General features: G+C 40.3%; 1 protein-coding gene across 2 annotated transcripts in view; it reads left to right on the top strand.

Annotated features, from left to right (window-relative positions):
- The window catches only part of pcdh7b (protocadherin 7b), a 357,471-nt gene that overhangs the window by 104,004 nt on the left and 238,662 nt on the right, over window positions 1-14,805 (top strand). The gene's annotated exons all lie outside the window — the stretch shown is intronic.

Raw genomic sequence — 14,805 nt, 5'->3', positions numbered from 1 at the left:
CTGGTATATGTTATTAATGCTAGAAATGCGTACCTGTTAAAAACCACCAAAATGTTGAATTTTTGCGCTGAAAAAAATTGTGGGAGTCGGGGTAACTGTGAGAGACATGTACCCAACTTTAGAATTCCAAAACGTGAAGCGAAATGAAGGTATGGAGAAGCAAAAACTGAACGGACTACAGCAGCTAAAGTGCTTGGTAAACATTGAAAATATTGGGAATTATCGCGTTTGCTCATTGCATTTCATCAAGTAAGGCATTATTTGTGTTTTTTCTCGATTGCTTTGGTATCTAAAAATTCTCTGAAGTGATAAATCTGGCTGTAAATGTTTCTTCAGATGCATTTTCATTTTGTATGTAAAAACCCACGAGAACCATGGGCGATTGAAAAAAATTACAGCCAGATTTATCACCTGAAACTTTTTAGATGCCAAAGGAATGAAGAAAAAACACAAATAATGCCTTACCGTTGATGAAATGCAGTGAGTAAACGACCAATGTTCGCCAAGCACTCTGACTGTTGTTGTCCCTTCAGCTCTCGTTTTTATCTACCGTCATTTCTCCTCACTTTTGGAATTCTGAAGTAGGCTAAATGTCTCACACGCTTATCCCGATTAACATAATTATTTACAGCGCAAAAATTGACAATTTCAGCGGGTTTTAACAGGCCCGCTACGCTGGAAACAATGGTAAGTGCCTACCTGCAGTTCATCGCGTGTAATCCATTTGGAGTAGCGTAGCAACAGTACGGGTCATGGGTCGTGACCCGACTGCCGTGAAACCTCCCTATAATTCAATACATAAATCAAATGCTTATTTGCATTTAATTCTTGTCATAGGGTTGACAAGCCCATTCAAACACCAGTTACCACTGATAACAACATATGCAACTGACACATTATATAACAGTGGGAGATTGTAGGTCTCTGAAGTGTAAAGTTCTGCGTGTATTCTAGTATATGATTTTCAAAAGACTAGTGTAGGTGTAGTGATGAATTAACAGTTAACACAATGTTATCATTTATTTCAAGACAAATTAAATACACAAGTAAGGAGGTTATGCTTTAGCAACACAGGTGAGACGAGAATTGGAACCAGCAGGTTGATCGTTGGGCTGTAAGGGATTGGTTTTGCGAGTTTGAAAAATGGGGTGAGAGACAATAGACAATAGGTGCAGGAGTAGGCCATTCGGCCCTTCGAGCCAGCACCGCCATTCACTGTGATCATGGCTGATCATCCTCAATCAGTACCCCGTTCCTGCCTTCTCCCCATATCCCTTGACTCTGCTATCTTTAAGAGCTCTATCTAACTCTCTCTTGAAAGCATCCAGAGAATTGGCCTCCACTGCCTTCTGTGGCAGAGATTTGCACAGATTCACAACTCTGGGTGAAAAGGTTTTTCATCATCTCAGTTCTAAATGGCCCACCCGTTATTCTTAAACTGTGGCACGTGGTTCTGGACTCCCACAACATCGGGAACATGTTTCCTGCCTCTAGCGTGTCCAATCCTTTAATAATCTTATATGCTTCAAGAAGATTGCCTCTCGTCCTTCTAAATTGCAATGTATACAAGCCCAGTTGCTCCATTCTTTCAACATATGACAGTCCTGCCATCCCGGGAATTAACCTTGTGAATCTATGCTGCACTCCCTCAATAGCAAGAATGTCCTTCCTCAAGTTTGGAGACTAAAACTGCACACAATACTCCAGGCGTGGTCTCACCAGGGCCCTGTACAACTGGAGAAGGACCTCTTTGCTCCTATACTCCTCTTGTTATAAAAGCCAACATGCCATTGGGTTTCTTCACTGCCTGCTGTACCTGCATGCTTACTTGCAGGGACCGATATACAAGGACACCCAGATCTTGTTGTACACCCCCTTTTCCTCACTTGACACCATTCATATAATAATTTGCCTTCCTGTTCTTGCCACCAAAGTGGATAACCTCACATTTATCCACATTAAACTACATCTGCCATGCATCTGCCCGCTCACCCAACCTGTCCAACTCACCCTGCATCCTCATAGCTTCCTCCTCACAGTTCACACTGCCACCAAGCTTTGTGTCATCTGCAAATTTGCTAATGTACGTTTAATCCCTTCATCAAAATCATTAATGTATATTGTATATAGCTGCAGTCCAAGCACCGAGCCTTGCGGTACCCCACTAGTCACTGCCTACCATTCTGAAAGGGACCCATTAATCCATACTCTTTGTTTCCTATCTGCTAACTAATTTTCTATCCATGTCAGTACCCTACGCCCAATACCATGTGTTCTAATTTTTCCAACTAATCTCCTATGTGGGACCTTATATCAAAGGCTTTCTGAAAGACCAGGTACACTACATCCACTGGCTCTCCTTTGCCCATTTTCCTAGTTACATCCTCAAAAACTTCAAGATCAAAACCAGCAGAGTCAATGGCCAATGTGAGAGAACATCTAACTGATTAAATGATAGGGGTGAGAGGTCATGACCAGAATGAGGGGTTGATATCTAGGGGTTGCCAATTCCAGGGATCAGATCCAGAGTATCAGTCAATTGCAGATTGGCAGCAAGGTCAGGCCATGTGGAGTTAGTCAGGGTAATGTTTGAGACAGGGTAAATTATGCAGAGTATGTTTGAGGCAGCAACCAACTCAAACTTGCTGAATCTGACTGTGTCGAGCTGTGGTTAGTTCTGTGCCTGCATGATGCAATTGACTAGAAAAAGTGAAACGCTGTTGGCTGAATTCAGTTGGCTGATGGAATTCTTCCATTGTTGCATCTGACCTTCCGTTGAGCTCAGCAGCATAGCTTACAGAGCCTAGAATAGTGAAAGTCGTGGAAAGAGTGGTTCTGGAGAGGATGTTTCCACTAGTGGGAAAGTCTTGGACTAGAGAATGTAGCCTCAGAGTTAAAGGACGTTCTTTTATGGAGATGAAGGGAAATTCCTTTAATCAGCGGGAATTCTTTGCCACAAAAGGCTGTGGAGGCCAAGTCAGTGGATATTTTTAAAGCAGAGATAGATATATTATTGATTAGTACAGGTGTCGAAGGGCCAAATGGCCTATTCCTGCACCTATTTTCTATGTTTCTATGTTATGGGGAGAAGGCAGGAGAATGGGGTTAGGAGGGAGAGATGGATCAGCCATGATTAAATGGCAGAGTAGACTTGATGTGCCAAATGGCCTAATTCTACTCCTATTCCTTATGACCTTAATACAAACTTTTTCAATAAGAATAAGATTAATAGTATGGGGATTCTCCCCCACTTAATCATTTAATTAGATAATTGCTAATTTGACTCCGCATTCCTTCTACCCACAGTCACCCCCACCACCTCCCACCCTTTGCATGTCTGCCTCTTCCTCTGACTACTTCTATTGATCTCATCGGAAAATAATTCCAAAAACGTTCCTGATATTCTAAGAGAAAATGTTTCATCTAATTTCTGCTTCAGATCGGCATTCCGTGTTGAACAGGGCAATGTCCACTATCTTCGGCAGCCTCCTTCATTCTTCAACTTTCGATTTATCGAACCAGGGCGTGATTAAATCAGTCAGTATGCTCTCCACTGTACACCTGTAGACGTTGTATAGACATCAAAATGCATTTGAGGAAGTAGAGACATTTGTGAGCATTCTGTGTAATTGTATCAATGTGCTGGATTTAAACAGTCCCTGGATCTGAGGCAGTAGCATGACCTGCCACACTCCATGTTACACCCTATTGCTCATCTTTAATATTCAAGCTGTTGGCCCTCACCTCTCTAGAATAGAGGTGATTATGCCATTCTTATTTAAAATTGATACTAAACATTGTAGACTCTTTGGAGCCAGTAATTCAATGAATAGTTGTTGTTTCTTATTATTGCCAAGCATATGACAAAATGGCTGTTCTCTCTGAAGTGACCATTGCACACATTTACGCTTATCCACTGTAATGCTTCTTACAGTGCATGAAATGTGCAAAATACAGAATGGTTACTTAAATTAGTTAACCATACCATTTTCCACTTGAGTTCAAAGAATTTACAATGGGCACTTCAGAAGAGGCAGATACTAAAAAAAATAAATGCCCACATTTCTGAGAGGTCCTCTCCTTTTATGTTCAATGCACAATTCGCCAAAATAGCGTTATCGTGCATTTAGCGTTTCAGAAACAGTTGACATCCACTGAATCCAGATATATTTGCAGTGGATAAAAAAAGGCCCTAAAAGGTCTTGTTAAGCTTTATGAGCTCATCAGGGATATAAATAAATAGAATGTAATGAATCGATTATGGTAATCACATCCTTTGTAACCATAAATATGGATTCAAGCTTAGAAAATGAAAAGTGACTGAGCAGTTTACCAGTTTCTCACGGGGGAGGGTGTGGGATGGAGAGTGACTATTGGGAGTAAATTAATGGCAAGGGGCAATTGTTTATGTGGTTTCCTTTCGCTCCTCATTTTCATTTTTATGATTTTACCATTTAAGTTAAATGATTTCTTTCTTTATCCTCATTCAAAAATACATTGATACCAGAAAAGCTTTAACTCGATAACTGTACTGAATTTCCTAAGATGGAGACAAAATGCTGGGCAACTCAGTGGGTCAGGCAGCATCTCTGGAGAGAAGGGGGTGACATTTCAGGTTGAGACCCTTCTTCGGACTCTCGGAATTTCCTAGCAGTGGCCTCGGACTTTAAAGGTCAATTGCACATTGCCTGATGAGTGGTTTAACACTTTGTTTGAGGCATGAGGAATTTTGAAGGAATGGCACTCCCTATATTCCGAAAGTAATGACAATAAAAAACTGAAAAATAACATCATAACAATATTCAGTGTTATTACGAAGATGTGAGATTTGTGGTTGAAGTTAACAGTTGGTTTTCTAGTGTTGTGGGGCTTAGCTATTTTTTGCTATTTTTGGGTGAATTAGCCATTCACTTAAAAATAAAACTGAAAGGGGAACACTTCATGCCATCATTTAAAATGATTTGTTGCATCAAATTCAGCTCAGCTGATTATTTATATACATAAATGCAAGTTATATCTTGGCCCCATTTTTGGCCATTCATGGCTGCCACTGGTGACATTTGACCAGCTGTTCCTGGCACAAGCAGACCTGGACAAATGCACCTCTTGATATCCTTCCAGCTTTGTCATCTGGTATAGTGCCAACATTTTACAATCTGACTGCCTGCCACATCTGATGTATGGGCTAGTTGAGTAGACAGAAAATCAACATTGTGCATGTTTCCTGTTGGCAATCATAAATCAATACCCTGCTATCTTATTGTTTTCAGTACCTCCTGCCAACAATGGTGCATCCCAAAGTGGTTTACTGGGAGTTGTTTCTACAAGACTGAAACTTCCATTTGCCGATGAATGAATGGTTACTCTGTTAGATGTGAGGTAGCAGAAAATAAAGAGAGGCTTTGTAAGCTGTTGAACATTTCTCTGTAATTTATTTTGCTCGGAGCTTATGCTTTTTAATGTTTCTGGGTTCATTGGAGAAACAAGAATTTCTATTTGTTCCATTTGTCCCCCCTAGTCTTCATTTGCCTGCTCAGGTGCAGAAGATCCATGACGCAGGTCTACTTGTTCCTAGAGCCCAGTGGCATGACCTCAGCAGCAACAGACTCTCTGAAAGTACTCTGTCCCAGCAATTCCCCTTCTAGCATTGACAGCTTTGCTTACATACCTTAATAATGACATCAAAACTTACATACCTTAATAATGACATAGCTTACATACCTTAATAAAAACATCAAAAGAAAATGTGAAATGTACTAAAATACATATTAATGTATTACTAGTTATAAATATTTAAGTAGATCAAAATCATTAAAAAGCAAAACTAAAATTACCCCTTTTCCTGCTAATTGTCCGACAATCCCCAACAAAATTGATTGGGCACCATATCCGGTTGCAGATTTTCAGTAGCAATTTTGCATTTACTGCTGGGGATCTGCAGCTAGCCTTGGTTCTGACATTAAACTCCATGTGGCCTTTCAGATCTGGCAGTAAGTTGACATGACGTTGCATGCACAGAAGTTCTAGACTGACCGCATTGTTAATGGCTGAACTGAGAGCACTAGTTGAAAGGATTTGGCCCACTGCTGAAGCGGTGACATGCATGATATTTAAATCTATCCATGCCCAAAGATTAAATGATGTATATGCACAGCTAGTAGGTCTCACGGCACCAGAGACACAGGTTCATTTCAGACCTAGGATCTGTGTGGAATCTGTACCTCATGGATTTCTCAGTTTGATTCGCTCTCCTCCCACATCCCAAAGATTAATTGGCCACTGTAAATTATCCTACTGTGTAGGTGAGTGGGTAAATCTGTGGCAAGTTGATGTGAATGTGGAGAGAATGGGATTAATGTAGGATTGGTGCAAATGCATGGCTGCTGGTCGGTGTGGACACAGTGGGATAATGGATCTTTTTTTGTGGGTTGCTTTCAATGATTCTACATGTTCTGAAACCCCATCTGCAAAATTGCTTTCATTGGTAAAGTGTAAATTGTATGTTTGCACAGTGTAAGTTTAGAGGCCCAGTGTACAATCATAATCACCCACACAAATACATCTGGATTCCACCACTACTTTAGTTTTTTACCCACACCTTCACCAGAAGGTTTGCAGACTCTGGTAACAAAACTGCACTGTTCAGGTTTGCAGTGGTGCTTAAACAATATGAGTGAAAAGATAATTTAAAAAGCCTCTTGAAACATGGGAGTTTGGAAAAATGTTTCATTTTCTCTGTCTCAGTGTTCTGTGATTCTTACATCTCGACGATTATTACGCTTCAGGTTCACTGAAACAATAAAGCAGACCAGGAAACTTTGAGCTAAGCCTTTGCTACATCTTTAAAAACTTGTGAGCAAGTTTTTGAGTAAATTTATAAATGCAGACAGATCACAAAATGTATTTTGAATTAAATCAAACCTTCAACAAATAAATATAATTTTAAAACTGGTGATAGAATATGTCTTGCATAGCCAACATATCAAGTCTTATGTCACTTTTGAATATAATACTATTGCAATTTTCTCACATATGCTTCTTTCACATTGCTTGACCTGAATACCCTTGAACTGCCAAACCGTACAATAAAATTGTAACTGTTATATTATTGAGATAAAAATGGCTTCCTTCCTGATAAGAAAGTAAAATAAACCCAGGAAATTAGAGACTTGTTAATGTGACATCTGTGGTTGGCAGATATTGGAATCTATAATTAGGGACAGAATGATGGAGCATGATCGAGCATTTAAAAGGAATTTGAGCTGATTTAGAGGAAGCCAACATGTATTTTTAAAGGGTAGATCATGTCTAACAAGCTCCACTGAACTTAAGTGGGAGATATGGGAATGGCTGATGAACTTTGGGAGCTCGCAGATGGGATTACATAAGGTTCCATTTAGGAGACTATTAAATAAACTTAAATCCCCTTGGAAGTGAAAGATTCAGATTTTGATGTCTGATGAAGGGTCTCGACCCCCGAAACATCACCTATTCCATTTAACCAGAGATGCTGCCTGACGTGCTGAGTTACACCAGCATTTTGTGTCTATCAGATTTTGATATTCGGGAATAGAAGCCAAATGTATTCAGATTAGCAATAAGTAATTAATTATGACCCCCACGTATCTGTGCTGGGATATCGATGATTTGGAACACCTGCTAATAATGTAGAACCATAATCAACCAACAAAATCTTGATCAGTTGTATCGGAAGTGTGAAAGTACAAAAAGCATCTTAAGTGGTTTCCTGAATGGGAATGTGACAGATGGATTTCAGTGGAAGTATATGTGAGGTCATTTATTTTGGAACAAAAAGAGAATGAATTTAAATATTAATTAAATTATGAAACGCTGGGAACATTGATGCCAGGGAAGTTTAGGAATCCATAAATGCAGATGACTAAAATAGTGATTTATCAGGCACATACAATAATTGAAAGGTCTAACCTAATTGAATCTTAGCATTAATATGCAGAGGGCTACAGCACTGAGAGGAGAAAGTTTGTCCACAGTTACACTGAGCCCTGTTTAGAGAGCAGCTTGGCTGATGAATGCAGCTCCGTGCACTGCATCTGAGAATGAATATATTATTGACATTGGAAGGAGTCCAGTGCAGATTCAGCAGTATGTTACCTGTTTCCAATAATAGAGCATGAGGAGAGATCACATAAACTATCACTGTCTCAAACATAGAAGCTTAAGGGACCATTTTATTGAGGTTTATAAACATTGAAAGGAATTGTTTAGTAGGTAGAGATGAAAATGTTCCATGTTTGCAGAATCAAGGGCAGGAGATTCTGAAATATTTACTGTAAAATAAGAGGAGGCCATTAAAGAAGAAATGCGAAGCATTTATATACGTGAAAATGTTAGTTGAAAATTAGCTTATGCGAGTATATTTATTTGAAGAATTATAATCTGAAATTGATAGATCTTTGCAAGTGAAATCTATCAGAAAGATAGCGCGAGTGGTTGGGGTTCAGATAAAGGTCAACCATGATCTCATTGAATGCGTTATTCCTGCTCCTGCACCTAATTTTCTCTACATTCACAAACATTAGTACAGTAATAATGAAAATGCATGCAAATAAAATGAGTTGCATTTATTCATGTCGTAAATCGTTTAGCACTAATAAAAAAATGCCTTTCACAAAAAGTGCTTTAAAGGTACAATAATTTATTGCAAATAATGTGTATATTTTCAAAACTGATATCAGTGTGATTTTGAATCAGACTTTTCTCTCCAAATTACAGTGTCATTCTGCAGTATGTTTTTTTAATGTGATGAATATATATTTTTAAGTCAGGCCCACATGGCATTTTAGTGTTGTGTAGGTTTTTTTACTTCATATATATTGGTCACTTATCGCACATAATGTAATCACAATGAAAGAGTAAAGATTGAGACAGAGTTGTGGAGGTGTATGTGCATAGTTCAGAGCACTTTTAGCCAAGAAGATTATGGAAACATTAAATAATTATATTACATAATACATGTACACTACTGCAACACATTACAAGCCAAATGCATGACTTCACTCATCCAAAATTGTTTTTAAAGATCTAGAAATTAACTGAATAATGCCTGAATGAATTTAATAATGGAAACTGGATAACATTGAGAAGTGGGGTTGAATTAGCCTACAGGCTGCAATTTGGGGATGATTGAGGATATTTGCCTTGTGAGTTAACTGCAAAAGAGCACTCTTTAAAATAATTACGTGGTACTCCTTACTCTCTTTCAGTTGAAGCCCATTAATATACAGGTAGAAAATGTCATTTGTGGGGGGTTGAAATTGCCACATTATTTGCCTCACTTGATCTTTCCTGATAATGACATTCTTTCCTGTGAAACGCCAATCAGGCTTCCATCACACGAGTTCATGCATTGGGATTTTATTCACAATGAAGCTATTGATGGCATGAAAGGAATTTAAGTATGCTGGCCTTTGGACAAACATGCAGATACAGTCTTAATATTACAGGCTGAAGGAGAATGCATGTCATTACCTCTCAAGTCATATACTGTATATGGATGTGAAAGAAGTCAAGGGATAAGGAATAGTGCTGGAAAAAGAAGTCAAGATACAAGATCAACCATGATTTTATTTCAGTCACATGAGTGACTACGTGAAGGGCCGGCCAGTCCGCATGTGCGTCAATTCGCGAGAATGCATGTGGCGTGTCAGAACAGTTCGCAACTGCTCGTAACTGCTCTGGCAGGTAAGTGAATTTTACTTTCAGCGGGCCGCTGCGACAGCGGTCCCAGAGTAGCTGATGGAGACGGCTGTTTTGGCGGCTGTCGCCATTGAAGCTCCGTACGGGAGCAGGTGGCTGATTTATCGGAGGCCGCCGTGGAAGCTCCAGAGGAACTCGGTTTCATTATTGCCGGCCGGATTTTAGCCACCATGGAACTCCATTAGGAGTTGGGGCTGCCGGTACGGCTTGGTAGCTCGCTGCTAAAAATAGCAGCAGACAGTGTATTAATATAGCGGCTACGTTTCGTATCGCTGCTAAGTTTACAGCAACCGATGTTAGCCGTGGCCACGGCAGTAGTCGGCTGCCATAGCGCCTATATAAATGATTAAACATAGAAATGCTGCTGAGGCAGTATACGCTGGTTTAGTATTATAATTTAGCAATAGCACCTAAATATTTTTAAATAGAAATGCTGCTGAACCGTCTGCTGTAGTGACTATAAATTTAACATAGAAATGCTGCTGGGGCAGCATATGCTGGTATCAGCATATAGTGATATATTACACAAATTAAAGGATTAAGGTAGTTAAAAATGGAGCTGGCAGTTTTTTAATAGCAGTTGCTGTTCGGTCACGTTTGTGACTATCGCAGCAATAGGACATTTATTATGATACACCATATGGTGTAGAAAAAATTTACTTGCTATTGACACAGTATGGGACTTCACTGGAATGGGGGGCTGTTCGGAGGAACTCCACTGAGGCTCTAGAAAAGAGCTCCTGGATTGGGAAGCCTTTTTTCAGCTGTGTCTATCAGACACCTGTAGAGCTACACCCAGTGCAGGGTTGCAGTATTTCTCCTACACTGTCCAATGGACTGTCGGTATGAGGTGACTGATTATAATGCCGGCTCGTCCGAGTCCTATGGGGGCCAGAGGCCCTCCAGTCCTTTCCTGTAATACTCCGTTGGGGGTCCAGAAGGGAGCAAGGACTCATGAAGCAACGGATTACGTGCCCTCCACTACCAACCCTACTTCTCATAAAGATAATTTGGTAGTCCTAAACTCGTTAATCTTCCTATAGTTTAGGCAGCAGCTATTCTGTGGTTTCATACAGCTGCTCTAAAGTTTGATGCACATGCGGACTGGCGGGATCTTCACGTAATCCCTCACTTCTCATAAAATAAAGACCAAACTTCAAATGGTAAGTTATCGTTTAATCTTTCTATTTTGGTGGATTGGAGAGCAGATTTGAAGAGGCAGGTGACCTATGCCTGCTTCTAATTCTTATGCCTTACTTTATGTTAAAACCTTAGAATGTCTGTTCTCTCTGATTTACAATTGTCAGTCGCACGTATTTCAGTTAACCAGCAGCTGAAATTTTACCTCCATATTAATTGTCCTGTTGTAAAAATCCTGATTTTTTGTCCTATTGAAAAAACTCCTATCAGTAAATCAATGAAAGTAATTAAATTAAGGATAGTTAAACTGGAATATTTAGGGAAGGTGCATTTGAATACTTTGATGAGAATTGAGTACAGCAAACCCTCATTATTACAGACCTCTTTATAACGGGTTTTGGTTATAGTGGATGGACCTGCCGACCTACACTGGCAGGGCAGGCTGCTGATCCCACCCCCGACACACAAGGGCTCCTTGGCTGTTTCCGGGTCGGGCTGCTAATGCCACCCCCAGCCCGCTGATTCCAGACTGGACCTACTGCCGCGACTGCTGGGTCACTCATCTTTCTCCTGCCTGCCAACGCCACCGACCCTTACCAGCACTCCGGCTGCCCACGGACCACGACCAATGACTCTGCCCATCTTTGCCTCTCCCCTGGTCACTAGCAGGCCAGGGCCGTCAATTCACCTGGATTCTAGTTCTAGTTCCAGACTGAGAGTTTGAAGAAGGGTCTCGATTCAAAAAATCACCTAACCAAGTCAAGTCAAGTCAAGTTTATTTGTCACATACACATACAAGATGTGCAGTGAAATGAAAGTGGCAATGCTCGCGGACCTTTGTGCAAAAGACAAACAACAAAACAACCAAACAAATTATAAACACAATCATAACACACATATTCTTTTACATAATAAATAATGGAAGGAAAAAATGTTCAGTGGAGTTAGTCCCTGGTGAGATAGGCGTTTACAGTCCGAATTGCCTCTGGGAAGAAACTCCTTCTCAACCTCTCCATTCTCACCGCATGGCAACAGAGGCGTTTGCCTGACCGTAGCAGCTGGAACAGTCCGTTGCAGGGGTGGAAGGGGTCTCCCATGATTTTATTTGCTCTGGAGTTGCACCTCCTGTATAGTTCCTGCAGGGGGGTGAGTGAAGTTCCCATAATACGTTCGGCCGAACGCACTACTCTCAGCAGAGCTTTCTTGTCCTTGGCAGAGCAATTCCCAAACCAGATGGTAATGTTCCCGGACAAGATGCTTTCCACCGCCGCTGCGTAGAAGCACTGGAGGATCCTCGGAGACACTCTGAATTTCCTCAATTGCCTGAGGTTCTAAAGGCGCTGCCTTGCCTTACTCACGAGTGCTGAGGCGTGTGATGCCCATGTCATATCCTCGGAGATGTGGACTCCCAGATATTTAAAACAGTTCACCCTATCCACAGGATCCCCATTTATCCTCAATGGAGTGTTCTCCATGTTCTCCAGAGATGCTACCTGACTTGCTGAGTTACTCCTGCCCTTTGTGTCCTTTCGTGTATTGACCAGCACGTGCAGTTCTTTGTTTCTACTACCTATACTATGATATTTTATTACTCAGTAATCCCTTAAGGGCCTGTCCCACTTGGGCGTTACATGTGTGCCATTTACGCAACATCATTTACACGTCACGACGCACGACACACACGTTGTGCATTACACGTGCATGGCGCGTGGTGAGACGTGGTGACATAGGCAGTGAAGCGTGGTAGTGCGCGGCGCCCCGGGATTTGGGGATTCTCAAAATCCTTGTGCGCCACCTGCATGACGTGCAAATGATGCCCAAGTGGGACAGGCCCTTTCCTCGGTTGAATGGACAATATTTCCCTCGGCTGAGGAATCCAGAACACAAGATCACAGACAATCGTCAATAACGTACACCATCCCCGTATAATACAGTAAATCCCCATTTACTGTATTATGATGCTGAAGAGAAGGACAAAGTGCAACAAAGTCTTGGTTACCTTTACAGAAAAAAAAATGAAGCTAACATGAAATTCAAAAGGACATTAAGACATTAATAGAGAAATAATGTAAGTACGGAAGGTTCAATTATTGGTAGGATAATTAAGTTCAATATTAGAAACTCTAACCTAAATGGAAAAAGCAACATGCACAGTTTTAATGGTCATGGTAAAAGCTGTTTGCAATAATGTTAGAAGTTGGGTATCAGTTGAGAACTCAATAGCACTTTAAGGGATTTGTCAGGTGAATTATGTATGAAGATAAAGGATCTTGCTGATAAACTGATACACTATATTGATTCGGCTTACTTACGGATGTTAAAGCTATAGTTCCAGCATTTTAGGATAGATGAGAAGCCAAATTGCTTCATTAGAAATATCTGTGAAAATTGTATCAGCAACATATTTATGATTGATAGTGCAGGTTTCAAAGTAATTTATGCAGAGTGCTGAGGGAATTAGGGAGGTCATATATTCAAAGCAGGCAATTTTTATGCAAGTGGATTTCCACCTGATCCTGAACAACAAGCTTGTAGCTGTTAGTGTGCCAACCCACCTTCTGAGGTTCTGCTGATATGATTAAATGATACAGGGTCTTCGGCCCACGGAGTTCACACTGACTATCAATCATCAATTTACAATAGTGCTATGATATCTCACTTACACATGTACTCCCTACACACTAGGAGCAATAGAAAGAGGCCACAAGAGCCAACAAACTCGCTCTTCTTTGGAATGTGGGAGAAAACCAGAGTAACCGGAGGAAATCCACATAGTCACAGGAAAGACATGCACACTCCACACAGTGAGCACTCAAGGTCAGGATCGCATTTGGGTCACTAGTGACGTGAGGCAGCTGTACCTTGTTCTAACCTATGTGTATATATATATATATATATATATGTGTATGTGTGTGTGTGTGTGTGTATATATATATAATATATATATATATAATAATAATAATAATAATAATAATAATAAATACTTTATTGATCCCCTCAGGGAAATTCAGTTGTCCATAAGCCCCCAACCAACATAACCCACATATTCAAAATGGACGCAGAATGAAAATACATAAAATACAACGTGGACAATACCTGACCGCAATAAATACTTAAAAAGACCAATAATTAACAATTAAAAAATAAATAAATAAAATGCAAAAATGCATCCCCCTACAGCCTAGCGGTCCATGTTATAAAATCTAATGGCTGCAGTTGTGAAGGATCTCCTGAACCGCTCCGTCCTACAGTGCAGGGAGAGGAGCCGGTTGTTGTTCCGAGTGCTGTTTTGACTCTCCAGAATTACATGAAGGGGTTGCCCGGGTTTTTCCAGGATGACCTGCACCTTGCGCCTCATACGCCTCTCAAGCACATCCATAACACACACATACAACATCATGATTACTTTATACATTGCCAAATAAAATATACTTATATTGGAAGCAACATGGTATATTTTATGACAAGTTTGCAAAATACTGAAATTATATATATAATGAGCATGACAAGTTAATTGATTCATGAGAATTTTAGTATATTTCATATATAAAGTCTTGTAAAATACACCATGTTAACTCCAGTATAAGTATATTGGCAAAGAATAAAGAAATCATGATTACTGCTGAGTACATTCATTAACCCTAACAATACATTTTATCTATCTATCTATCTATCTATCTATCTATCTATCTATCTATCTATCTATCTATCTATCTATCTATCTATCTATCTATCTAATCTATCTATCTATCTATCTATCTATCTATTATATAAAAGTCTGTGGCCGCCGCCTGTGGTCCTTCCGGCTGCCTTTCTGCCTTTTGATTCGTTCCATCGTGTGATGTGACAATGCCCAATACTCGCAGATGTCCAATCGGAATGGATTCATTTACATGGACGGCTGCCTGCCGCCTTTCTTCCTTTGAT

The sequence above is a fragment of the Leucoraja erinacea genome, chromosome 1, assembly GCF_028641065.1.
Source record: "Leucoraja erinacea ecotype New England chromosome 1, Leri_hhj_1, whole genome shotgun sequence".
Classification (NCBI taxonomy): Eukaryota; Metazoa; Chordata; class Chondrichthyes; order Rajiformes; family Rajidae; genus Leucoraja; species Leucoraja erinaceus.
The sequence above is the reverse complement of the archived record's forward strand: the minus strand, read 5'-3'. Positions and strand labels throughout refer to the sequence as shown.